The sequence below is a fragment of the Myotis yumanensis genome, unplaced genomic scaffold, assembly GCF_028538775.1.
Source record: "Myotis yumanensis isolate MYYU_CA2020_CCGP unplaced genomic scaffold, mMyoYum1.0.hap1 SCAF_14, whole genome shotgun sequence".
In the NCBI taxonomy this organism is placed as follows: domain Eukaryota; kingdom Metazoa; phylum Chordata; class Mammalia; order Chiroptera; family Vespertilionidae; genus Myotis; species Myotis yumanensis.
Window position 1 is genome coordinate 26,137,926 of NW_027223765.1, and position 27,092 is coordinate 26,165,017.

General features: G+C 42.8%; 1 protein-coding gene across 7 annotated transcripts in view; it reads left to right on the forward strand.

Moving 5' to 3' along the window:
* Positions 1-27,092, forward strand: part of TMEM108 (transmembrane protein 108) — a 291,266-nt gene that overhangs the window by 42,239 nt on the left and 221,935 nt on the right. For 4 of the 7 annotated variants that reach the window (XM_070391152.1, XM_070391153.1, XM_070391147.1 and 1 more), the window contains exons 1-2: positions 2,188-2,263; positions 8,607-8,722. The gene's annotated coding sequence lies outside the window, so the exon portion shown is untranslated. Of the gene's footprint in view, positions 1-2,187; positions 2,326-5,265; positions 5,297-8,606; positions 8,723-27,092 lie in introns of those variants that run through there. The other 3 variants (XM_070391149.1, XM_070391150.1, XM_070391148.1) reach the window with 3 other exon arrangements.

The window sequence follows — 27,092 nt, forward strand, 5'->3', positions numbered from 1 at the left end:
GTTTAATGACAGCAAAAGAAGCTTTCTTTGAGACTTTCAAACGTATTTTTCTTGACAAGATGTTTTTTTTTGTTGTTGTTGCTTTGTTAATCCTCACCCAAGAATTTTTTCCCTATTGGTTTTTAGAGGGAAAGGGAGGGAGGGGCAGACAGAGAGAGAGAAAGCCATGTGAGAGAGACACATTGATCAGCTGTCCCTCCCACTCCCCACGTGCAAGGACTGGGGCTGAGGATCCAACTTGCAACCCAGGTACAGGTTTTTGACCGGGAATTGAACCCACAACCCTTTGGTGCATGCGGGCCGATGCTTCAACCACTGAGGCACGCAGGCCAGGGCTAGAAATTTCTTTACTCCTATTATAGCCAGAACCATTGTGATGCCACATTCAAGGCGTTCCCCGAAGCTCTGATTTTTGTGCTTTGCCACCTCTGAAAGAGATGTGATGAACAATGCCTCCATTGCTAAGTGGGCTTTACTTCCGGGGCTGGTAAGGCAGAGAGGCCCAAGACACACTGAAAGGGGGAAGTTTTCTCTAAGTGGCAGTTTGATCACCTTTATAAATAGTATGAGAAAACTGCTAGAAGCAGTGTCATACCACCTGGTCTGAAGAGGTTTTGGAGAATTTAGCACTTAGACCTTTGAGCCACTGTGTCACACTACTGGGGGCAATAAAGAGCTTGACTATGCTGGACAACAAAGTTTCTAGCTGGCCAGTCTGAAATAGTTAGTTTAGGTCAAGTGTGAGAGATGGCAGACACTGGGCTTCCTGACTTCCAGACTCTGGAATTGCTAACAAGAGGATATCTGGGCAAGTCTTAAGATCCCTAAAATAGATTAATTTACAACTTCTCTGGCTTATGCCCGAATCTTCCTAGATGCTGAGAGCCTTAGCTTTTTGCATGTGCTTCCTATATGCTTCTTTCTGAGTTTGCCTGTGTAGGTCTACAACAGATTGTAAGTTTCCAGAAACCCCTTCTGTTGCTTCTCTCTGGCCAAGAGTATAGATAGCACAGTGGCACTCAGATGCACGTTCTCCAAGCTTTAGGCCAGTGATGGCGAACCTATGACACGTGTGTCAGAGGTGACACACAAACTCATTTTTTTGGTTGATTTTTCTTTGTTAAATGGCATTTAAATATATAAAATAAATATCAAAAATATAAGTCTGTGTTTTACTATGGTTGCAAATATCAAAAAATTTCTATATGTGACACGGCACCAGAGTTAAGTTAGGGTTTTTCAAAATGCTGACACGTGAGCTCAAAAGGTTCGCCATCACTGCTTTAGGCAGTGGTTCTCAACCTTGCTAATGCCGCGACCCTTTAATACAGTTCCTCATGTTGTGGTGACCCCCAATTTCATTGTTACAAATTGAACATAATGAAAGCATAGTGATTAATCACAAAAACAATATGTAATTATATATGTGTTTTCCGATGGTCTTAGGTGACCCCTGTGAAAGGGTCGTTCGACCCCCAAAGGGGTCGCGACCCACAGGTTGAGAACCGCTGCTTTCGGGTGACCTAGTGTTCTCTAGGAGGAGCATGCAGTCCCCACTTCTAGTTTCCACACTCCAAGCCCCATAGACTAAAGGTGGGTAGATGTGGAAATTAAACACACCTTCCCACAGCTGATGCCCAAACTGTGACCGTCACCAAAGCCCCCCATGTTTAGTCAGTCACTGGAATGCAATCCATCACACAAGGAAGGGAAAAAAATCTGGAAACTTAGAGTTAACAGGGAGCAGGGGCTATAACCATCATTTTCTGGCAGATGCCCTTAAAATCTTGCCGTTCAAAAGGTGGTCCTCAGACCAGGAGCATCATCTAACTATTAGAAAGTCCCATCCCAGACTTACTGGATCAGAATCCTCCTTTGAACAAGATATCCAGGTAAGTCCCATTCACATTTAGAATTGGACATATCAGTTGATCTAGTAATTGATCTATCCAGCGCCACCCAGCCCCCCCAAACAGAGACTCAACCCTTTGTGCCTGCCTCGCACCGGCTCCACTGGGTAGCAACCCAACCTCCAGGGACATCGGAGAGGCTGCTGCCGAGGACATTTGCTGATTGGCTGCACCGACCACGTGACCGGCGCCGGGCCTCCCGCGCTACCCGATTGGCTCTTGCAGACGCTGACGGACAGGGCTGGTCTCCGAGGGCGCGCGTGGGGGCGTGAGGGCGCGAGAACGCGAGTGCGCGTGCGCGTGCGGCGGGCTTTCTCCAGAGCCGTCGGAGGAGCTGGAGCGCTGGTCCCGAGGTGAGCGCCGCCGCGGGGCGGTCCCCAGCCTGTCCGAGGCCGGATGCTGGCGAGCGGGACGGGTAGGGCTGGGCTGGTGGGGGGGAGATCTGGCGTCCGCCCGTCCGAGGAGCCCCGCTAGGGGAAGATGCAGACCCCGGCTCAGCCACCCCCCTCGGTGCCTCGGTTTCCCTTTCCCTGCCCTCTACTGCACCTCCCCATTCTGCTCTCCGCGGGGACTGGTCCGCCGTGGGTAGCTGCCCACCTAGCAGTCTCTCCTCCGCCTTTGTTCCCCGCCCGGAGGGATGCTGTATGGGCTCCCTCCCCAGGTAAAAGGTGAGGGTGCTGGGGCGGGAGCGTCCCGGCCGCGGGACCAGGGATGGGGCCGGGAGCAGATGGCTTTCCTGCTGTAGGACCTGCCACATGTGAGAGCGGAGAAAAAAACACACACGTAGTGTCACTTTGGCCAAGCCGCGGGACTCGAACTAATCCCGCGGCGAGCGAAGCCGAATTCTTAACGCAGCTGTGCGGGCGAACTGGGGGCAGGACCGCTGCACCGAGCCCGGGCTGCCCCTCCTAAGGCTTCTCTGGACCTGCACGCGAGCTCCCACCCCGGAGTTGCACGGAAACCGAAGGCTTTAAACCTGCCGGAGGAACCCCGATATTCGCTAAGAGCAGGAAAAAAGAAAAAAAATTTAAGCAGTTGGGTACTACTGATAGAGCAAGTGTATACGAGAGGCTACAAAAAGGAATTACAGTGACACTGATGATTGGGAAATTGTATGGAGGGAAATGCCTGCAGTGAACTGCAGACCAGCCCGTCACATGGAGATTCTTCAAGAAGACAGGGGCTTGCGGGGAGGGGGGCGGGGTGAGTGCGGGGAAGGGGTGGTAACCTCTGTAAACTGAGGTTTTTCTGGGGCTGTCCAAGCGAGTAATTATTTTCCGTGTTAATGGCCTGTAGGGAGAAGGGAAGGCAGAGTCCAAATTACACGTATTCAGACCTCCTTAATTCTTTGAAAAGCGTGTGTTTAAAGAAGGCCATTTGGGTGTGGGGATGTCTTTTTAAAAGTCATACTTTAAAAAGGGAGGGTGTGTGCAAGGCATCCCCTTGCCTCACTCTCCTCTTTCCCCCCAGATCTGCAGTAGCAAGGGCATGCTGTGCCTCTGACAGTGGAATATAAAAAAGTTCATTCCCTTTAAGAATCTTTTTACCTGATTTCTCCAAGACATCCCAATACTGTTTCAAAACCCTTTTATTACTTACTTTTACCTTCCCTGTACAAAGTTTTGTGTTTTTAGGAAACAGTGCGATTTTTCATACATCTAAGACACTCACGCCGGTGAAATGTCTACACATGCTGAGAAATTAATTTACTTGGCAAGTTAACATGAATTGAAGAGGGAATACTTAAATTTGTTAGGGGAGCCAGGGGGTGGGGGGGGGGGGAGATTAGATCTAGCGTTTATCAGCTACAGCAAATCAACTTTTGGTGATTTTCTGAGGTGAATGAAAGTAGGAGAAGTTGCTGCAAAGCTTGTCGGGAATATAACAAATAACCCTAGTGAAGTATATATTGATAGATTGGAGCATAAAGCAAAGTAGTGGGAATGCTTTAAAAATTTGTCAGTGATTTGTTTTTTAGCTGGTATGTGATGGGGGTGGGGAGGAAAGAATTCTGAATGTGGGATAGGTGATATAGTTTGAAAGGCATGCTTCCACGTTTTTCTCAAATGTCATCTTTGTTCATATAAACTACACAGAGGGCATGCAGTGTTTATGTTTAGCCTGTGGAAGGGAGGCAGGGGTTTTGAAAAGGTTGAGGAACACTTATTAGGTTACCCAGGAGAAAACAGGGAGATTGGCAGGCTTAGTTCATTCTGAAGGAAGCAACGTACCCCGGTGACCTACAGGACAAGGTTTTATTCTCTGATTCAATAAAAGCCCACTAGTGTTGCTTTCAAAGCAACAACAAAATCATTTCCTCTCCGTCGTTTCTGTCCCCTGGGTCAGGGATGGGGAGGGTGGAGAGTGAATGAGAGGGATTAGGGCCCGACCTGCATGCCTAAGCAGTAGTGTCCTTTGAGCAGGATCTGTGTCACATTGTGTGAATCTAAGAGCCTTCACGTTGAGAAGCGTCTGAGCGCCTTCCCTGGGACACATGCTGTGAGACAGAGCTGAATAACACTGCCACAGGTGGGGCCATGGGTGAGATCATCTGATAGAGAGCACTGGGGTTCAAGGAGAGCCAGGAAATGTTTAATTCAGTGAGGCTCTGCCTTGAAGAGGCATTTCCAGGCAGAGCTGCCTCATTTATTGGCTAGCCCGGCTGGACTTTCGATGGCTTCCAGAAGACCTGCCTTTCACGAATGAGTCTCCTGCGGAGGTTCTGTGGCTCAGGTTATAAGCATCAGTTATGCTTGTAATGAACTCTAGAAAAGAAAGGCTCACAAAGACACCAATCTAGGCTGCCATTCTTTCAGGTCCTTGGCTCCTGTCACCCAAGGGCTTCCAGAAACCAAGTTGTGCCGTCCCTACCAGGAGGTGGCACTGCTGCCTCTGGGAATTCCTGGGGGAGATGAAATACGGAGCTGGCAAACCAGCAATTAGTGTAGCCTTTAGTCTAGAAGATTTTGAAAGTCTGTGTCAGCTCTTAGTCAGAGAATCTTAAAAAAAAAAAAAAAGTTTTGAAATTTAGAACTATTTATATAAGGTAGGAATAATGTCTGTTGTGGGGAATTGAGGGATGGGTGTGAGAGAAGGCAGAGGGTAAACTGGCAAGCATTCAATGTAGTACAGGTTTTAAACGCATGTGGCAGATATCTTTTTGGTTAATTGAATGAGGTTGAAATCATAATTAGATCAGAATTCCCAACAATTTCACAGCTAATAATTTTTCACATGTAAAACTAGTCAACACACTTGGATTGTGGAAATGACTTTTAAAAACTGACCAATAGCTGATCATGACATGCTCTAAAGATAGTGGTGAGGGTATTAGTAAAAATAATGCTGGTTAAGTCGTTACTATTCTTCGTGGCTGTCCACAGAAGGTAGGTCAAAATTACTCGGAATCCGTTTCTTTTTAAAATACTTGTCAGGAATTTTTAAGTTTTAGATATTCTTTAATGTTGTCCTTTCAAGATTGTATTAACAATCCAAATCTTGAACTTTGGTTTTATTGACCTTATTAGCCAGAGTTCATTCACCTATTCCCCTCTTTTGAAAAAGTTATTCTATATTCTTTGTAATTGATTGTTCTTTGAAATGGACTTTGTGGTTATGATATTTGAGGGAGGTGGGTGATGTTGCCGGTGATGTTACAGTGCATACGAGAGCCTCAGCTTTGACACCGTCCGACCGAGCGATAGGGCACTGCTGCTGAGTATCATCACCCCAGTCACCTGCTTCCTCGTGCAGTTCTCCCATAGCTCAGCTTATTTGATGTTTATTTCTGTCTCTCTTCAAGTGAACTGATGAGCTGGTTTGTACTTCCAATGCCTAATCTTAAAATGCTGCCCGTGCTAAATGGCAGTAGTCACAACAGTCTGTTAGCATTGCCTCATTATGTGACCTCCAGTCAGTCTTCTTGCCTTTCTGAACCTCAGTTTTCTCACCTGCTCACTGGGATTGGTGAAGTGCCACATGGCTCTTAAAATTTCTTCCAAGTCTAAAATTCTATGGCTAGGTGATTCTCATAAGGTATTTCTGAAGCCTCTGAAACATTCTCATCTAGAATGTATTTTCGTACTGTGAACCTAGGACAAAAATAAATCTCACTAATATTTCTTCTCAGAGAAATTATTGTGCATTGTCTTAGAGTCTTAATAATTCAGAGTTTTAGGAAGTCCTAGAGATGGTAAACTCAACCTTCTCATTTTATAGACAGGGACTTTCAACTCAGAGCTGAGTGACTTGACCAAGCTAATAGAGCTAGTTAATGGCAGAGAACTGGTTAGAAAATTAGGACCAAGCAAGGATTCGCCTGTTTTCCCTTCTCCAATGCTGCCTTTCTTCGCCTGCCATCAGTACACAGAATATACTGTGTGTACAGGATTGGAGCAAAAAAAAAAAATCCTGAGTAATTACTTAGTGTAGGATTTTAAAGCACAGTACAAATAGTGTTGAGTTTGGGTAGAAATTCAAGGTCAGTCTTCTCTGTGCAGCTCATTCTTTTCTTCACTGACTGATCTTGAGCAGGATTCTTTCCTGTGTATCTTTGGGTTTTTAAAACTTCTCTGCATAAAATTTCCTATAAGAAAAAACTTTCATCATCCTGGAAGAGTTATTCCCTGATCAGATATTCTTAAGTGGGGTTCTTGGACCTCGAGGACTGTGTGGATAGAGTATTTCTGTATAATTGACTTCCTTTGTAATCATACATATTTTCTTCATACACTTAACACATTATTTTGAGGAGGTCCTTAGGCTTCCACAGGTTGCCAAAGGGGACTGTGGCACCAAAATGAGGTAAAAATTCTACAGTAGGTTCTGGAAAATTGCCAGGCTGGGGGAATTTTTGAGGTGTTAAAGAAATTAAGGTGGAAGAGGGTTTGGGGTTGGAGTACAGAAGTAAGCTGTCAAACTTCTTAGAACATTTTACCTTTATTAAAGTGTTCAAAATTGCTCACTAAATGAGGATGCTAGCAATAGCATTTCACCCATCTTAAATTGATAATGGAAATGTAAGTATTGATTTCCATTTATCATCCCTTGCTCAATAGTATTCCTTCTCATTTCCCAAAATACTTTCAAATTCACATTGCTTTATTAGAGATGACATGCCTACTAAGAATCTCCCTTCTTCCCCAATCTGGTTTGATTTCCAGATAAATCAATGCCTTTCTGACTTACGACTTAAGAGCTTTTGACTCCTCTCGTTCACTTCTGAGACCCTAACATTTTACTCACCATGATCTCAGACATGCAAAATGATTTACATGCCAGGGATAAAACATCTTGGGGTTCCTTTATTTATCCCTAGGGTTTACCCAGAAACCACTGCTCCTGTGCTTGACTAATTATTTTATTTCCCTTTCTGTTTTATTCCTAGGTTCTCTCTTTTTCAAATTGTTCCCAAATAGGAGTGACTCAGAATTTGTATATGTTGAAAATAAAAATTCTTGTTTTTCCCCAGAAGGTATACAGAAGTCAATTTGTGTTCAAGTCACCTTTTGGACAAGTGAGGCATAACTGTGGATATCACTACATTTTGAAGATCATTTTCCTGAACATCTCTTGATGTCTGTCCTGTGACACGTAGCTGACATTTGGTACCATGGTGACCCAAGCTGATGAATGCCACCTTCTGGTACCTTTTTAGATATGGGCCAGAGTAGTATTTGTTCTTGATTTAGAAGAAGAATAAAAATTACCCTCTCTTCTTCAGAAGATTGTTGTCAATTGAGTTTATGTAATAACAGAATGATGTCAAGTTTATGAATTCTGGTCCCAGTTTACTGAGTTATTGTGAGATTTGGGAGACATCACGGACCTCTCTGAGTTTGCTTCCTTGTCTGGAAAATATAAAGAAAGAGCAGTGACCACTGAAATTCTTTGCAGTTCTAAGTCCTGTGACTGTGAAATTTTCCTTGGAACCTAGACCAAACATGTCTTAAACATGCTGGCTGGTTGGGAATTCATTTATAATCATAGCCGGTGCCAGGATAATAATTCTTTATATCTGAAAATCGCTTTGTGGTTTAGAAAAACGTTCTCTAGTTCTTCATCTCTTTTCTACTTAAAGTGTGGTCCGAGAGCAGCACTGGTATCTGGGAGCTTGTTAGAAATGCAGAATCTCAGGCTTCACCCAGGACCTACTGAATTGGAATCTGCATTTTATCAAGAGGCCAGGTGCTCTGCCTGCTCATTGTAGTCTGAAGGGTGCTAGGTCTCATTTTTGAGTCTCATGCTGACCCCTTGGGTCAATGAGGGAAGCAGGGTATTTTACAGATAAGGAAATCAGGAAACAAAGACTGTTTTGTTAAGTAACCAATCAGGGCTACCGAGCTAGTGTCTCACCCAGAACTCTGTACTTTAAACCTGAGGTCACAGGCTGGGGTGGAGAGGACCCTAGGGCAAACTTGGAAAACATGTTTTAAAGATGGCAGGACTTTTGTCAGCCTGTGTGCCTAGATCACTGAACAGGGAGGCTCACTCCATTGACTGACCTGTTCACCTGTCCAGTATGTATGCAAGAACCAGGAATAAAGTTGTTTTATTTTTAAATTGAGCCATTACGTGTTTTGGGGTCTATATGTTAAGCACTCAGCCTACTTTAACAAATTCACTTGAGCAGTGGCTTGGGACTTGAAGTTATTGGTCTTTTGGTCTAATGCATTCATTCATTTTTGTCTTTGGCAGTTGGTGATTAATCAGTCGTAGTCCAACATGCAGAAGTGAATGGGTGAAAAGCAGCAGAACTGATGGGTCATGAGGATGTAAGTGTGTGTGAAGGCTCTCACACCCTCTACTCCAGGGTAAGTCAAAGGCACTCGCTGCCACTGTTTCTCTGGTTTTACTGTCTCAACAGTTAGTTGGAGTCAGTGCAGTGGCAGGTTCTCTTTATTGATTCAATTCATGGACACAGTGAAAAATCAACAATTATGAAGATAAAACCATGATCAGGGTGATTGGATGGGATCTGTGCATAGAAATATCTCAACACAAGAATTTTTAGTGAGTTTGTATGGGATGGGATGTACATGTGTGGGGAGGTGTGCTGGGCCCTTCCTGAGAAGGAAACTAGGCCTGATTGTCTACCGTTCTCTCATAGTGTTAACTCTGCTTGTTTGTGTTCTCCTCTCAGCATCCTCCTCCTTCATGGATCACTGTGCTTGATTTTTTCTTCATCAATCACTTTTTCAAGGAGGAAAGACAGCTTACCAGAGAGTTGATGATTCCAAGTTTGGTAGATAATGGCAATAGCTAAGCATGTGGTTCCGCCCGTTCTATTTTATCTTACCTAGTGTTACTGGAAGTCACATGTCCATTCATTCCTCTTCTGTTTGCAGTCCCTAGGGCTGTCATTGGCAAACTGCCGCTCATAAGCCACATGCGGCTCTTTGGCCCCTTGAATGTGGCTCTTCCACAAAATACCACGTGCGGGTGCGCATGTACAGTGCGATTGAAACTTCGTGGCCCATGCGCAGAAGTTGGTATTTTGTGGAAGAACCACACTCAAGGGGCCAAAGAGCCGCATGTGGCTCGCGAGCCGCAGTTTGCCGAGCCGCAGTTTGCCGACCACTGCCCTAGGGCATTGGATGTGGGCATTGGGAGCACTATAACTAAAGCTCGATCGTGGGTTTCATTCTTGCTGAAGATTTTCAGAGTCTAGATGGAGGACCAGGATGGAGAGGTGGAAAGATATCACATCCTTTCTGAGCTCTCTACCTTCTGGTGCTTAAATTAAAACTAGACTCCTTAAAGAGAAAACTATAATTAATACAAATCTAAGCAGATATAAGGATGGTTGGGAAGGAGGGACAGGGGTTAAAAAGAAGTACTCAGCTGAAAAACTGGATGGAGGGTTATTGAAGCAGCTTAGTTCAAGACTGTGGAGCCCTTGTCAGACAATGTCCCATTACCCAGGCTCAGACAGAGGGCTCCCAGAAAGGCTGTTGTCCATTGGTGCCTCGCGTGGCTCAGTAATGAGTACAATTTACTGAACAAAATAGACAATTAGGGGCGGTAGCTCTCTGGAGATTCCCATAAGCATACCATTACTGCTCTGGAGTGATGCACGTGCTCAGAGATAAGCAGAGAAAAGGCAGCTGCAGAGTCTGTCAGCAACTGAAGAATCTAGGTGAGCAGCCAGACACAGACCATAGCTCAGGGCCTGGAGGTTGCTAAGGAAAGGACCTGGTCTTTTCTAGGTTTTTCTCCTGAAAGGAAAGGAGTCGGACTTTGCTGTCTTTCCTCATTTCCTCTGTGGCTCCCATGTGCAGTCATTCCTCAGTATCTGGAGGGAATTGTTCCAGGACCCCCTCAGATATCCACATCTATGGATGCTCAAGTCCCTTATATAAGTAGCATAGTTTTTGCATGTGGCCTATATTTGCATATAGGCTACAGCAAGGTATGGCTAGCCCTTTATTCCTGTGGACTCAAGTAGTGCTCAGTGCATGGCAAATTCAAGTTTGTCTGTTTTTTAACTTTGTGGAAATTTTTTAATCTGAATATTTTCAATCCATAGTTGATTGGATATGGAACCCATGAATATGGAGAGCTGACTGTATCTTCTATTTTAAAAGTAACTAAAAAATATAGCATGCCGAAATAGCACTCAACTGGCCTGTTTCTGTGTAAATACTGTACAAGGATCAACTTGTAGATGGAGCCATTCACTAACTATTGATTTGTGGGCCAAAGAAATACTGTTAGAGATGCCAGAGAGTCAAGTGTTCCCATTCTCAGCACTGTTGACATTCTGAGCTAGGCAGTGTGTTGTGGGGGACTGTCCTGTGCATTGTAACATGTTTAGCAGCATCCACGGCCTCTACCCACTAGATGCCACTAGTGCCTCCTCCACAATCATGACAATCACAAATGTCCTCAGACGTTGCCAAATGTCCCTTGAGGGGGAAAAGATGGCCCCTGGTTGAGAACCACTGCTGCAGTAGCCCAGTAATTTAATCTTGCTCTGAGTTTCCCTGGGACTGTATTTTAATCATTTAGCCTCATTTGTCTATAGTTTCCCTACCTGTACAATAGACACCGTATTAATAACTCAATAGCCAAAGAAAGTGATGTGCAAAGATCACTGTGTGACCACTTGGGAGCTCTATAAATATGAAGAAACAATACCTGGCTCCCCAAATTTCCAGGACCCAAGGATCCCTCTTAATCCTTGTGGAGGCAGCATTTGAGGAACAGTGGAGTCTGAAGAAGGGCATAGGGTTAGTGCCTTTGGAGAGGATGCACAGTCCTGGATTCTGATTTTATTTGAAGGCTTCATGTCCTAGTTTATTGCAACAATATTTTCTGATTGAAGGTTTTCTTTTGGAAAGTTAAAAATGGGAGAGTGGAGGAGGCAGAAGGAAGGCTATTCGGAAGAGCAGTGAAGGAAATTACTTTTGACAGGATGGTCTTTTAGTGTTTAAGAGATTCATATATAATTAGACCAAAGGCCATAAAGAAGTAACCCCCAAAAGAAAAAGATCCTCCTGAATGATTACTGATCCTAGAATAGGTTTTGCAGGAAATACAATAAAGGCCAGAGAATGTTTGGAGAAATCTGTTTTTATTCTAGAACTTTTACATTTGTTTCTTCTCTTCTTTGGGAATATGGAAAGGAGTATCTTCAACATGAGCCCTTTCAATGATAAATAACATGCTTTAATGTGACGTGTGTTCTTTTGATACTCTTCCATTACTCAGTGTTGGGATGGTGAAAGAGGGCATAACCCTGACCTAGACCTGAAGTATCATGTTATTGTAATAGAAAGCCTCAGTTGGACTCTAAAACAGGGCCAGGGCAGGGATTCGATGTAAACTGTCCTGGTGGGTTTCTGAGCCTTTCTGAGTTTCTGGTCCCTGTAATTACTAGACACACTCACAAAATTTACAACAAATGTGCTCTGTGGTGGATCTAATATGTGGAGTCTTGTTTATTTACATTCTGTCATACATTTAGAGTCATAGGTTTTAAGCAAACCTTGTAAGAATGTTTGAGAAGGATTCTGTGTACCTTGAACAAAGAGGCACTTCAGTATAGCAGAAAGGTGACAAGGGAAGGAAGCTCCATTTTGATAGAGGTAGGCTGATGTTTGAATGTTAACGTTTTTATCCTAGTGCTACTCAGAGTGGCCCTGGACCATCAGAACCACCTGGGTACTTGTTTGAAATGTTTAGACCTACTGAATCGGAATCTGGGAGTGAGCCTAATAATCAGTGTTTTTTTTTTTTTTTTTTTTTTATTTTCCTCTAATAATCAGTGTTTTAACGCTTTGTATGCCATAAGTGTCTGTAGATGCAAGGATGGTTTTCGTTTTGGACGCGTGGCAGTTAACTGGTTAACAAGACCTCCAGGTTATTCTGATGGGTACATAAAGTTGAGAAGCACTGCTCTTGTGGTTTCTGATGTTTGTGATGGGGAGGGTACTGAGGAAGTACTTTTCTGGGCAGTCAGATGATATGTAACAGTTTTTTTATGTGTGATAGCCTCTTGGATCATTTTCCCAAACCATAGTCTAAGCCTTTTCCTGCGTTGTCCAAGACAGGAGCCACTAGCCACATGGGTCTGTTTTTATTTAAATTAATTAATATCAAATAAAATTAGAAATTCAGTTCTTCATTTGCACTACCCACTTTTCAAGTGCTCTGTAGCCACATGTGGTTAGTGGCTACCATATGGGACAGCAGAGACACAGAGCATGTCCATAATCAGAGGAAGATCTGTTGGACAGCATTGCTTTAGTCTGTAAGGACCTTATTTCATGGAAACCTGCATCCGTGGTGATAGTGTGCTCTTGTTATAACAAGACCTCAACTCATTTTAAACAGAATTGCGTTTTGGACAGCTCCATCCTGGGGAGCCTTTCAGTCTGTATGTCTTGCTGAATCTTTTACCTTGCTCTGCGGCATCTGTTTGTTACGGAAAGTGCCATGAGCCTGTCTCTCCGACATAATCGAGTGTAGTGCCTCTAAAATATTTGCCCTTTAATTCAAGCCTGCTGAGCTGTCTCTTTCCATTTGGTCTCTCCATGCCCTGACCCTTGGTGGTGAAGCTTGTTTGTGCAGTATGTCTCTCCCGATACTGCCTAGAGCTTAATAAAGAGTCTGGGAGGTGGCAAGAGAATTCTCACTCCCCCTTGTTCCAAGCCCCAGCATGGCTCAAACAGTGTTTCATAAGAGGGTATTAATTCAGCAGAGTAATCCCTGAAGAATTATCCCCTAAGGAATTAGTCTCTAAAGCAAATTTTCCATATTACAGCACAGATTTAGTAATTAAGCCCTTGAGCAACATGGAAGAATTTTTAGTTGATATTATCTATTATTATTACTACCAATATTAGTTGCTCAGAAACTGTCATAATTAGAACAGTTGAAAAGATGTGGAAATAAAGATAATTTTTAAAAGATGTAATTTAAATCAGAGTTTATTGTTTTGTGTGGTAGAGGGAATGAGAATAAGGAGTTTGTGTGCCATGAGTGTTATCGCTGGAGGTGAGGGGCCGGGGCTGATGGGGGCTGAGACTAATCCTTGGATAACCTTTACTTGATGACCTCACTTCTGTTGGGGTGCATTGCCTGTCCTCTTACTGCCCTCCTCTTTTCAGTTTGCCTTTCTTTCCTACTTTTGTCTTCCCCAAATGAGGGGGCTCAGGGTTTCTCAGGGGAGGTGCTATTAGCATTTTGATAGCATGGTTCATCATTTGATAGACTGACTCATCATTGTGTGGAACTTTCCTCTCCATTATAGTATGCTTAGCAGCCCTAGTCACTAAATGCCCATATTACTCTAACCGAGTCATGAGTCAACCAACTTGTTCCCCTTCCCCCATATTTCCAAATACCTGCTATTGAGAATCACTGACTGCTAGAAAAATGAGTGGTGTCTTTTGGGGGGAGGAAGAAGTAATTAGAATTGGTGAAGGTTCGGGTGTTTCAAGGGGCTGCCTCATTAATTTCTGATATGACCTGACCTTTTCCAAAGCTGGGAGCCAATTTTATCCCATAGGGACCAGAATAATCAGGTTTCTCCAATGCAAATCTTGGCTCCTGAGCCTTGAAATCAACCCAGAAGCCACAGGGGAATCTGTCAGCGACACAGAGGGTAGAAAAACTACTAACGCTCCCATAGAATGCTGCGTTTTCTTGGGTCTCCATGGGTAAATCTTTTGCACCGCCTGTGGCAGTGATCTACTGAGAGAAAAAATGCAACAGGGCAATTTAAAGACAATCCAAAGAGAGAGAGGGTTTGCCAGCCATTTCTTTTCTTTCTCTGTGATTGCAAATGTTGGCTAACTAGCCCCTAAATGTATGAAGTTATGTATAGGCTATCTGATGGGAGATCTAAGATCATCTTATAGTTAGTAAAGAGAAGAGGAACGCTTTCTTTTTAAAAAAATATATTTTATTGATTTTTTTACAGAGAGGAAGGGAGAGGGATAGAGAGTTAGAAACATCGATGAGAGAGAAGCATCGATCAGCTGCCTCCTGCACATCCCCCACTGTGGGTGTGCCCGCAACCAAGGTACATGCCCTTGACTGGAATCGAACCTGGGACCCTTCAGTTCCCAGGCCGACGCTCTATCCAGTGAGCCAAACCAGCCAGGCAGGAACGCTTTCTGACATTATGTTCTAGGGGCCATCGAAATGCCTTTTATCACAAGAACAGAAATTCATTCAAGTTACCTTAAGCAAGGATGCATAAGAAAATAAAACCAAATGTCAGACATGTGGCAAGTTGGGAAGAATCCCAGGGACATTTTCAGAGCATTTTCTGGCCAGACCTCATGGAGATGGGACTAACTCAGGACCAGGAAGACTGTTCCTGATCTGTTGTAACTCTAGGATGTGTCTGCACTAACAGTGGTTGGTCAATCCGTGTTCTACTTCTCAACCATCTACATGACTCAGCATTTCCACTTTGGCTCCTCTCCTCATGTCCCCTTCCTGCTTCCACTTCTTGTCCCTACAGCCTGACCGATGATCTGTGTATGGGCCAAGAAGAAGAGGAATACAGTAGCTTTATACTAAGTATCATCCCTACTGGTCTCATACTAGGCAATCTTAGGGGTACTGATGCCCCTTCATGGTCCAAACAGCTATACCCCAGGGTTGCTTGCTTTAGTAAGGACTGTGATCCTGTTCTCTAGAAGGGAGCAGTGGTGGGTGGGGTAGACTGATGGGACATGAGACCTCTGTAGTGTAAGGACCCTGCTTCTTAACCCCCGGAATCAACATAAACAGTATTTGTTGGTCATGTGTATCATAAAGAATTGGAGGATCATTTGCAAAGCCTACATGTTTGGTAGCAATCGTGAAAAAGCCGGCATCCATTCTTTGAGAATCCTAGCTGCATCCTAGCAATTTCCCTTTTGCTGGGCTAGATGATTGGGAAATGCGGAGTTGTATTTTTTCTATAGCTATCTTATATTTTGTGTCTGTCAAATGCGATTCTCTCTGCCACCCATGTATCACACAGGAGTAATGGCTTAGGTGGCTGTCTAAATGTTCAAAGACGTTTTGACATCTCCAACAAGTGTTATTCAACAGCAGGGTTTATAAGAGTCCAGTTTTGACAAAGGAAAATAACTTGGCTTATTACTCCAAAATAAATTCCACATAGATGTTGTCATGTGAGGGATTACTGTCTTATAAAATAGACTTAAAGATGTTTTGTGGTATAGTGTGTTCTGTGCATCTACCCCTGATTTTGGAGAGTCCATTTCATTTGAACCAATGATTGTGGCTATACAAGCAAATGCATTCTCGTACTGCAGAAGGCTCTGTCCTTATTTACGAGTCTGTGTCAGGGTGAGAATGATGGTCCCGCTCCGGGGACCCGCACAGCTGTGAATGGTGTGATCTGTGGCAGCACAGACAGCCCATCTGTTCACCAAGTTCATTTAAGGCTCTCATACTTATCAAGTACAATGGTGCCACATACAGAGAATCAGTATTTCCTTAGCGAGATGCAGCTTTTGTTGAAAGAGGCGGGAGAGGCAAGGATTTGTGTTTCTCCTGAACAGGAAGATTTGTATGTATATAGAGAACCACATATTGCCAGATTAAAATCTTCAATTTTAATTTTAAAGAAGTACTTATCTTATAGTACTTCTTATAAACTGAAGATAAAATAACTCAAATTTGTACATATGGACTTTTTTACAAAAATAAAGTGATTTGTTTCTACAGAACTAGGAATTAATTTTCAGTGCCTTCATGAAGATTCTGTAGCAACAGTAAAGACCTCTGCTCTCTCTCCAGGGTATAAAGAGATTCTAGGAGATGGCTGAGAGCCCAGGGTCCTGAATCCTGGAATTATGACCTGCCACAGGCCACTCCCTGTTAGGTTCCTGGGGAATAAATGTGCAGGGTGGCGGTGGGAGGGGGGGTGTGGGGGGGGGGGAGACAGGGGACAAGGATTGTGGACACAGATGCTTGAGGGCAGGGCTGAAACCTCCAGCCATGGTGAACTGCTCTGTCTCTCCCCTGAGCCACAGGGAAGGGGTGATCAGTCCTTCCCAGCCCTTTCCTTCCCAAGCCCATCATTGAATCTTGACCTTCACCTTTCCAAGAAATGAAGCTGTGGCTGATGTAATATTCTCAAATGTGACCATTTCTTAGCACAGCTCCTTAAAGGAGGCTTCATGGACAAGGAGGAGGGCAGCCAGGCATCTGCTTCTCTTAGCTGTCAAAAGTTGTCTCTTGGAAAGAATGTGTATTGGATCACGTCTGAATTTATAAGTTGTCATTGACATTAGTAAAATATTTCCCAAGCATTAAACAATAGAGCATTATTTAGAGACCCCCAACATAGAAAATAATACTTTTACTTTGAGAGACCAAAATCCTATGTAGAACAGTACTTGACTTTAACTTTTTGTTTTTCTGGCGTTTTTCCAAATGCCTTTCCATATTTCCCCTCTGTCTATTAACCCTGTTACCTTGCTTAGATCCTTTGCCCCCTTCCTTACATCTTTGCCGTGTTTCCAAACTTCTGTCGTTCCCAGCTGACTGCAGGACAAGGTGCTTTTTAACTAGGCATAAAGGGTGTCTACAGTCTGACTCCAACTTCCTTTCTGACGTTCTATGCACGAGCTCATCCCTACTCAAAACTGGTCCTTGGTGCCGTTCTCTCCTCTCTGTATAGAATGCCCCCTTTTCTCTTTTCAGTGACCATCTGCTTTGGCAGCATTGATAGACCGTTGACCTACCAGCAAGGTCTGTACTTCATCCTATCTCTATCAATTTTTAGAAATGTGACTTTGGGTAAATATTTAATTTCTCTAAGCCTCAATGGGATTCATAATACCCACTTATGAACATGACACTGGGGTGCTTTCCTGCCCATGTCCACTTTTCTGCCTGTCTAGCACAGAGCTCTGCGTGCAGGCTCATCACACATTCTTGCTGATGCAGTGATCGAACATCAGAATTGCAGAGCTAGTCTGCATCACAGTTCTTGATTCACCATCCCCTGCCTGCTGCTTCGTATCTTCTCTAACCATATCTTTCTTTGATAAGAACCTAATACCACTAATCTTATCAGTAAACACCTGTGATTGTGAAACTTATATTCACGGACACTCATGGTGTCCTGGTATATCTGCCCACAGCAGACACTGACAGCAATTTCAAGGCCACTCTATACAACCCTGAGCATCAATTCTTTCTCTTGGCTTTTTTTCTCTCTCATATAAAGTGAGGTTTATCATGGAAATTGAATGCTATGATTATAGCTGTCATTATAAGGTATACTTCTCTATAACAAAGTTTCCCAAGGCCCAATGAGCAGGCTTTTTATTCCAAACATTATTCAATAAAATGCAACATGGCATTAACAGGATTTCTTGGGCAAACTCTTTTGAGTCGGACTCTGCCTCATATTGATTCTTAATTATAATGTGTTTAGCATGAATGAACCTGCCAGTGTTCTCAAACAATGGGACGCTCTCCTGGCAGCCCTGCCCCTCTCCGGCTACGTAGCTGAGAGTGTATCAGTGCTTCTTGTGTTCATTCTGTTTAAATCATGATTTTCTGCCCCTTGCTCGGATGATTTAAGACATATGTTAGTCTATAAATTTTGGTTTCTTAAAACTTAACCCCTCCTGCCCCTTCTCACTCTTTCTGCCTTTTCTCCATTTTCTTTATTGTCTCATGCACAAAATATGGCTTTTAAATTTTTTTCTACTCAAGGAAAGAATAACTTAAATGCTTGTATTGCTTTTCTAGTTTGATGTTTGTTTTTTAGTTTTTAACATGGGTGTAATTTCCTATTATGTATGGTTCTCAATGAATTAATTTTGTCTCTCTATTTGCTCATGAATTTATTGGTGAGAGACATAAGTACAACTGTTTGGATTCTTTCTGCATTTTTAGGTTATTCATGTATATTGCTAATCATAACCTTACCAGTTGTCCAAATTTTGTGGTTCCTCTCTTTTTACCTGTGGCTTTTGAGGGAAATATATACAAAGACATGAGAGTATTTGTGGTACAAAAGGATCCATAAAAGCATTTTGTTCTTCCCAGATTCCTCTTTTGGAGAAGAATTAAGATAGATTTAGATTTTTCTTTGCTCATAATTAGAAAGATTATCTAGTGTAACTTCTTTGGATGGAGAGATGTTATGGTAGGCAGCAGGAGCCTCTCCGCTTTTCCCTTTGTGAGCTCTGATGGAGGGAGTGCCGTGTCTGAGTATATTTTCAGTTGGAAAAAGGGAGGGCCGTGACGGTGAACTGTGACACTACAGTGCACTGAGTTGCTTGTTAGTCCTTCTGAAGAGGAAACACCAGGGCCTCAGCCATATCTCCTTTCTCACAGAATTACTCAGAGTTGGAAGAAGCAAGAAATACAGCCCCTGGTCAAGTTGGATTTACAAAACAACACAACTATTAATTTTGAGGTTTTTATTGTTTTGTTTTGTTTTTTTGTTTGTTTGTTGGTTTTACTATAGTCACCAGGAAAAGAAAAAAAAAGGAAGTGACTGCTTTGTTGACTTCAATTAGGTCAGATATCCTACAGCATCTTCATCTATATAGTAAAAGCCTAAGCAACCATTATGGCAGAACGGCCAGAACAACCGGTCGCTATGATGCGCACTGACTACCAGAGGGCAGACGCTCAACACAGGAGCTGCCCCCTAGTGGTCAGTATGCTCCCATAGGGGGAGTGCCACTCAGCCTCTGTGGCAGCGCTGAGGGGCAGTGAGCTGAGCAATAAGGAGCAGTGAGCAGGCAGGTGGTAAGGAGCAAGGGGTCCCGGACTGCGAGGGGGATGTCCAACTGCTGGCTTCGGACATCCCCTGAAGGCTCCCAGTCTGTGAGAGGGTGCAGGCCAGGCTGAGGGAACCCCCGACCCCCAGCATGATTTTCATGCACTGGGCCTCTAGTTTTTAAATAATCCTCTATTTCCTGCTCTGGAAGCACTCCCTTGTTTCTTCAGAATTTAGAAAGAGGAGCTATGGGGATTGGGCCCTGTCTGGGAAGGATTGGCAACCCCTTTGCGGGTTTGCTCCTGGGGAAGGAAAAAGGACTTACATCTGCCTTCTTCAAACCTCACCTGCTCAGCCCTCAGAATTCTGCTGCAGCCAGATATGTTCTCTCTGCCACATCTTGTCTGTCTGGAGTTCCCTTCCTGTCTTTTTTTGGCTAAAGGGCAGGATGCTAAGTGTGCCTACTCTCTCATGTCTGTTAGCTCTCTTCATCAGAGTGGAAAAGGTAGGAGAGGAATGCTCTCGAGGGGTGAGAGAGGCAACAAGAAGGGGCCCAGAGGCCTCTGCTCCAGGCCTCCCTGTTTACCTAGCTTTGCTTCTCTGGGTGTATAGTTTGAGGCCACATTTGGGGACTGGGAGACTTTGTTACTATTGGAATTTTCCCCCTCAATTACTTATTTCTCTCCACAATTAGACAATGAGGCCTCTAGGAGCGTGGACCATACCGTGAGCTTCTCTTGCAATCTTTGCATTGCCCGTACTGTGGGAGGCCCATGGTAGGAGCTCAGAATATGAAGGTTTCATGGCATCAATGGTTTCTCTTTGTGGCCTGTCTTACTCATTCCCCTTACCTTCACTTGCTTACTATTCTTACATTTTTATTCAGTAACCACTTGCTTGCTTCTCCCAGAGTAGTGTTTATTTTTCTGGATGGGTTCAAATTCTTCATGCCTCCAAAGCAGTCTGCAGTGGGATTGATTTGGGCATATCTGACTATCTGTTGAGCTAAGTCTTACTTTTTTCTCTGCAGTTAACACTGGGAAGAGCCTGCAGTCTCAGGAGCATGAGTTCCACTTTTGAGTTTTCCCTTCACTACCAGGAGATGGAAGGGACTTAGGTTCTTTAACATAAGGTCTCACTTACATTGGCTGTGTGTCTGCAGAGGAGTCAGTACGCCTCTCTGTGTAGTATTCTCTCAGAAGTGAGAATCTTCCAAGTCCTCTTACTGGGATTGCTCACTCTGTAACTTAGGTTCTCCATCACACTTGTGAAGTCGTTGCTTTCATTAAAGTTGTCCTAGTTGTTTAATGCAATTTTTTTTCCTAGTCAGACCCATTTCTTTGAAGGGCAGGGACAAGACCTAATTCTCATGTATCCTTGGCCACCCTTTTTCTCCCTGTAGACCATGCATATGACTCCATTCAATTTAGGTGATCCATAAATGTTTTAACCTAATTAAACCCCAGCATTTATAGAATTCAATAGGAAGAAATGATCTTAATACATTAGCATCTAAGCACACCCTAAAGTTCATCTGGTTTATCATATTTTAAAAACTCAATTTATTGATTCAGTTATTTCATCCTTCATCATCCCTCTCTCACACTATTTTGTGCCAGGCACTGTGTAAGGAGCAGGGGAGCTGAGGTGAATCTACACATGGTGCTTATTATCAAATGGAGAGGATAGACATTGAACAAGTAATTAAAATCTTATGAGAGCTGTACGTACCTAGAGCTACAGACACCCATCATGGGTAGCTGCCATAGTGTCCAAGGAGGCTCTTATGGTGCTTTAAGCTGAGGATTATCAACCAGAGAAGGGAAGAGACTTGCCCAAGGCCAGTCAGTAGCTCATGTATAGCTTGGCCTGTAATCCAAATTTCTACCTTGCCCTGGGTTCATTCCTCCAAATTTCGTGAGAAAACTGTAAAAATACTCATTGTTAAGAATACTTTGATCTTCTGCATTTCATTGGGTCATATGGTTTAGCTATTGAATAGGTTACATTTTTATAATATACTTTCTACTTACATTTTTATAATGAGAAAATCTTATGTATGTTGTCCTTCCTTGTTACTTATGAAGCAGTATACAATGTTTTAGTACCTTACCTCTTTCTAGAGTAGTTACTGATTCCCTTTCTATTTGCTTCTCTCAATTCTGTGATAGTTTATGTCCTTCATAAGTTTTATTTAATTCCCCCTAGTTCATTGGGGTTTTATTTTAAACTCTGTCCTATAGGAAGGTAAAAATTAAAGATTCAGGATTTATAGAAATTGAGAATGGCCAAAAGACAAATGATAAGGAAGTAAGAACTTTATTAAAAAAACTTTAATTTCAGAATAAACTTAAGAGAGTCTCTGAGATGAGCCTCAAGGGTAGAGAATAAAAAGGAATCTTTTTGCTATTTTCTTCTAATTCTTCAAACCTCTTTACATATGTGGGTTCAGCCAGAGATGCCAACTGGCAGAAAGTGAAGAGAACTCCCCTTCATATGTTTACTCACAAATGACTCATGTAATCTGCATGGGAAGAGGAGCAAGGCAGTGGGGATGGAGTCCTCAAGAAGGGACATACTAGAAGGAGCCATCTTACCCTGTAGATACAGAGGGTATTCTGCATCATGCTTGTACTGATAGTCCTATGAGATGGAAACACTTTTTCATTCTACGTTAGTTTGCAGAGGAACAAATATAGAAAATAGTTTCACATTTGTACCATGAGCATGTCTCATTCTTTAAAATCATAACTATTTAAGACATGGTTGGCTCTACTGATCAAGTATGTGTAGAATCAGCTAAATAAGGCAGCACATTAAATGGGTGGAAAGGACTAGACATTGTTTTTGTAGAACTTCTATTAAAATTCAACTGTATGTACACTATGACACTAAGTGATAGGACTGCAGAGGAGTGTTTTTGGTTCCTAGGAGCTTAAAAGTCTAGAATAATTTCAAGGCAATGTGGTATCAAGTAGGCGTACAGTTCTGTGGCGTGGTCTATGTAAGTACTTGCCTAGGGGAGCTTTTGTGCTAACTTGTGTATTCAAATGTATTGTTTTATCTTGAGTGTTTACCCAAATATGAAAGGAAAAACAATGAGTGCTTCGCATTGAAGGGAGTTATCTTGGCACAATTTATGGACTTCCAGAACCATTTAACTGAGTGTTGCTACAATTTTGGGGACTATTTTAAAAAGGAGCTAGCAGTCTATTTCATTGGCAAATTCATTAGGTATCCTAGGTATCCTAAACACCTGCAATTTAAATCTGGTAGTGTGGACAGTGTTGGAAAGTCAGAGAATGCAAATTCCAGAAGAAAAGGTCATGATTAGCTTTAAAAATAAAATGAGTGCTTACTCACTCCTTAATCTAGTTTTTCTTTTTCTGATGTGACTGTTTTCCTCTAGCATCATTATATTATTTTTGACATTGGAAAATCATAACCCGATGCACACCAAACCTTTTCAGAGTTTTTGAGAATTTTATTCTCCATTACTATTCAAAATAGACTTAATTTTCCATAGGTTTAGAGAATCAAAACATCAATCTGCAGCTAATGGACATTCCTTTAGGCCAGAAGGTTAGGAGCCTGTGGGCATAAAGGATCTCAGGGTAGGTTTAAAGGAGGTTGGTCAGTGAGCTTAAATCTTTAATGTAACCTTGTCATCCATTCTCTTTAGTTTTGTAAGAATTTGTGCTAAGAGGAGTATTTTTTGTTTTGTTTTTTAAAATATATATATTTTTATTGATTTCAGAGAGGAAGGGAGAGGGAGAGAGAGATAGAAACATCAATGACGAGAAAATATTTGATCCTGCACGCCCCCTACTTGGGATTGAGCCCGCAACCTGGGCATATGCCCTTGACTGCAGTTGAACCCGGGACCCTTCAGTCCACAGGCCAATGCTCTATCCACTGAGCCAAGCCTGCTAAGGCTAAGAGGAGTATTTAGAAACATATTTGAACTCAGGACATATATACCACCTTAGAAATTTGAAGTAAATCTCATATAAAATTTATTTTCACAGAATTGTTTGTTTCGGTCTAATATTTGGTGACATTATTCAATGTCAATTTTACCAAGTCCCTTTGGGTTCAAGAGACAATGGAAGGAGAAAGATTGGAGACAACATTATTGAGGACTTATGCCATTGCACAGAGAATGCTAAGGACTCACTGGAGGTCACGTATTTAGAATGAGAGCATTCAGTGTGTTTTTCCTCTCTGGACCCATATATGAATGAGTTCAGTGATAAAAGTTAGCCAGGTTGGGGTTTTGTCAAGTGAGCAGGTCCACATGAGAGTGGGAAGGGAATGGTTATGACAGTTGAACGTGGAATTTAAGTTGGTTAAGAAGGAGGTGAGGCCAATGAGGAGGTTGAGAAAAAGTGAAAAGTGGGTGGGATCAATGACTGGCAGGTCTCACTGGGGTCACTGAAGTTTCTCTCATTGAAGATGGTGAGTAACATGGAGGGACTCGTATGTGACCTTGGAATTAGGGTGGAAGACAAGGACTGAGAAGCCAGAATATTGGAAGGATCATCTGTATATGCACTGTGGATACTGGATTCACCTAGAATGATGGCCACAATAGTGATGGAGAATGACAGGGAGCCAGGAACTCAGATCTTCCCAGAATGAGGGGGAATGGGTGGTACAGTCTGATTTTGTGTGATTCTAAGCTCAGAATTTTACACAAGAGGAAAGGAGGGACAATGGACTGGATGTGATAAAACGAAGCAATAAGGGCACCAGCCCCACCTGTGAACTCTATGGTTCAAGGAATGTGGGGAAAAAACAGCCACCTCTTGAGAGGCCTGGGTGGATGAGAGGTGGTATCTTAGAGAACCACCAGGGTAAGTTAGAGAAGGAATATGGAGAGAGCAATCAGAGATAAGGTCAAAGGTATAGGGGGTTCTGCTTCTGGCTGCCTGTGAGTTCCAGGGAGCATAGGAAAAGGGCTTCAGGCTCCAGGAAGGGCTGGAAGATAGGGTCAAGAAAAGGAAGGAAAGAAGCCATATGGCCATAAAAGTTAGAAGAATGAGAAAGCCATGGGCTTCTCATTGTGTGGGTTGTTAACAGGGATGAAAGTTGTGACAAAATTCGTCCTGATTTTCCCAAGGCTATGAGTATAGGAAGTGGGATGAGAGGCAGGCATTGTCGACATTGCAGCACCCAAGGTTCTGCGTCTCCAAGTAGGCTTGTGTTTGGCAGGTAGTCTTACTGAGTGCACAGGGCTCCCATTTAACCGCAGCTAGAGGAGGGGCTGTCTTAATTCCAAGCACTTGGAGCTCATCCTTACCCTGCCTAGGGAAGTGTAAAGAGCAGTAGAGGGTCATGGGGGGCTTCCCACTTTATTCATCTTTGTGAATCACTTCACGTTTCACCACATACACAGCATACCCTGGACTGTGCCGTATTTCTGCTGATTTCTTTGTGCCTGATAAAGAGCCCTCCTTCATTTCTTCTTTCCTGCCGCTTTATCCCCCTGAAATACTTGTGTCTGGACAGACAGAAGCTGCAGCCTGTGCCAGTCTGAGGGCAGAGTAACTGTGATGTGTCCTGTAGGGCTCTGCAGGAAGGCATTTGGTCGAAAGCCAGGGGTCACTTCATTTGGTCGAAAGCCAGGGGTCACTTCTACCAACCTACAGGCATTCATTCATTTCTATCTTCTCAGCAATGCAAAGGAAACTAAATATGTGAACTGACCTTTAAGTGATCTATTTTGGGGAAATTAATTTGTGTTTAGTTCTGTGAGCACTGGATTTAAAATTCAAAATGAATTCCTTGATAAGTCTGTACCGTTTCCTGTGGACAGATGCTAGTGTCTTTATTCTCTATGTCACAGTCTGTTGAGCCCTAAACACACTCATATAAAGAGACCCAGGAAAGATTTGTCAAAAGGACCTAATTTTAATTCTGATTCCTTTTTCTGGAATCCTGCTACCTTTACAGAACTGACATTTCATGGAACATTTGAATTGTTTTAACATTTCACTCTTAAAGACCTACTTTGTGTGTAAGGGAACTTCTCTGATATGAATCATAATTTTCAAAACAAAGGAAGGGAACAGATGTGAACATAAAGGTCAGAGAAGGAAACCTGTTTTTCTTGTGGAAAATTATAGCATGTGGTAGAGGTTTCAGAGACGGACTGAAACAGGGGTTTTAAAGGAACCCCTTCGTTGCTTACAGAGAAACCCATCCTTACAGATCACTTACACATTGTGTAAATAACAAGCAGGCAAAGTTGATTCACTGGGCTTTCCCCCTAACTTTGCTTAGACACCTCCCCACATCTGCAGTGTAGTCATGATCACAGCACAGTTCCTGCAGGATCCACAAGTCCTGAGACCGCAGAGGTAAGCCAGACCCCTGCCGGGCTGCAAACTTTACGAAGGCAGGACCAGGCCTTTGATGTCCTACACCATGGCTTTGGGGAAATGATCTCACCCTGGGGACGTCCTAGATGCCAAAGCCACAGTGGCATGATCTTTGAAGTAAATGTATTCAGTGTATTGATGAATTAAATTGTGGTCAATGTATTTTCTTTCAGTACTGTGGAGTCTTCTCTAATTCTGTGGGTGGTAGCAGCACAAATGCTTGGGTGTGTTTAAGGCTATGACCAAGTACACATGTATATAGTAACACACACACACACGTACAACTATTTTCTGTAATGGGTAAATACTTGGGTATACAGAGAGACACCCTTTTAGCTAACATAATTTTCAATTAGAATGTTCCATTTCCCAGCTGTGGTATGTTTACTGTAGATGTAGTTGTATTTTGCTGGTTTTAAATTTTTTTGCCTCATAGAGGAAACAGCCATGTTTAGAAAAGCCATGTCTAAGGAAATCAAAATCAGATAGCTCAGGAAAGCGAAGGTGGCATCTTCTCCTGCTGGCTTAAGCCTAAGCTCTCCACCTCTGACATGGTTTTGACACTTGTAAACCCTAGTTAGTACAGAAGACAACCAATTGTTGTTCCATAAACAGGTCACTTCTTTTCTGGAAAAAAAAAAATGAAAGGACCTCAACATAGGGTGCCTATTCCTTAATTAAGATCTTCATGATACAGTTAATCAATAGCTCCTCAATTTTATTGCTAGCAAGTTGTTTTATTCATAACTGGACCAGTTTTAAAATGAGAGTTTTTTTTGTCCATATGGCATTCATGTGGTTATGAGTATTTATACGAGGAGTACAAATAGTATAAAGAGTATAGCACTCTAGGAATAAAAATGTAATTTTAAAATGAAAATTGCAGTACCAGCAAGTGTCTTTTTTCTGCATATTTCAGTTGCTTTCAAGGCTTACAGTGGGTGGGATCACACTCTGAATTTTTCAGTGTAACTATAGGGTTATTAATGCTAGGCAATTTTGGTTCTATAAACAAGGAAATAGACTGTTCTTGAGGTTTTCTGTAATGGGTAAATATATTCTCTATGTTCAGTGTACTGATTCAAAACAACCATCATAGCTTTGAAAAGCTACTCATTTTTGCTTCATTGGCGTCGTTTCTGTTTTTACTGCGATCCCAATTCTTCACATGTACTTATACTCCAATTACCATGCTATGTTTGGCAGGCCAAGCATGACATTCCTCACTATAGTCTCATTGATTTACTTATCTTTTCTGTGAAATAAGGACTTTCCTGGAGCTTGAAATTTAATTGGTATTGTGTGTTTCCATCTAGTACAAGCCCCTTTGGTGTTTTGTGTGCCTGATCACAGGACAATTCTTTCAATCCATTCTGTGTCTCCATATTACTTCCAGTGGGTATCTCATTGATTGTATGTTAGAAATAAGGCGAGCCCCCAAATTCAGGGGTCCTGGTAGAACACAGAGCATACTCGGGAGCCAGGCAGCAGGCAAATATCTTTACTTCTGCAGAAGGTGCGCACGCACATGGTCTGGGAGCACAGGCACACTGGGAGCCAGTCCACTTCCTTTTTAATCCT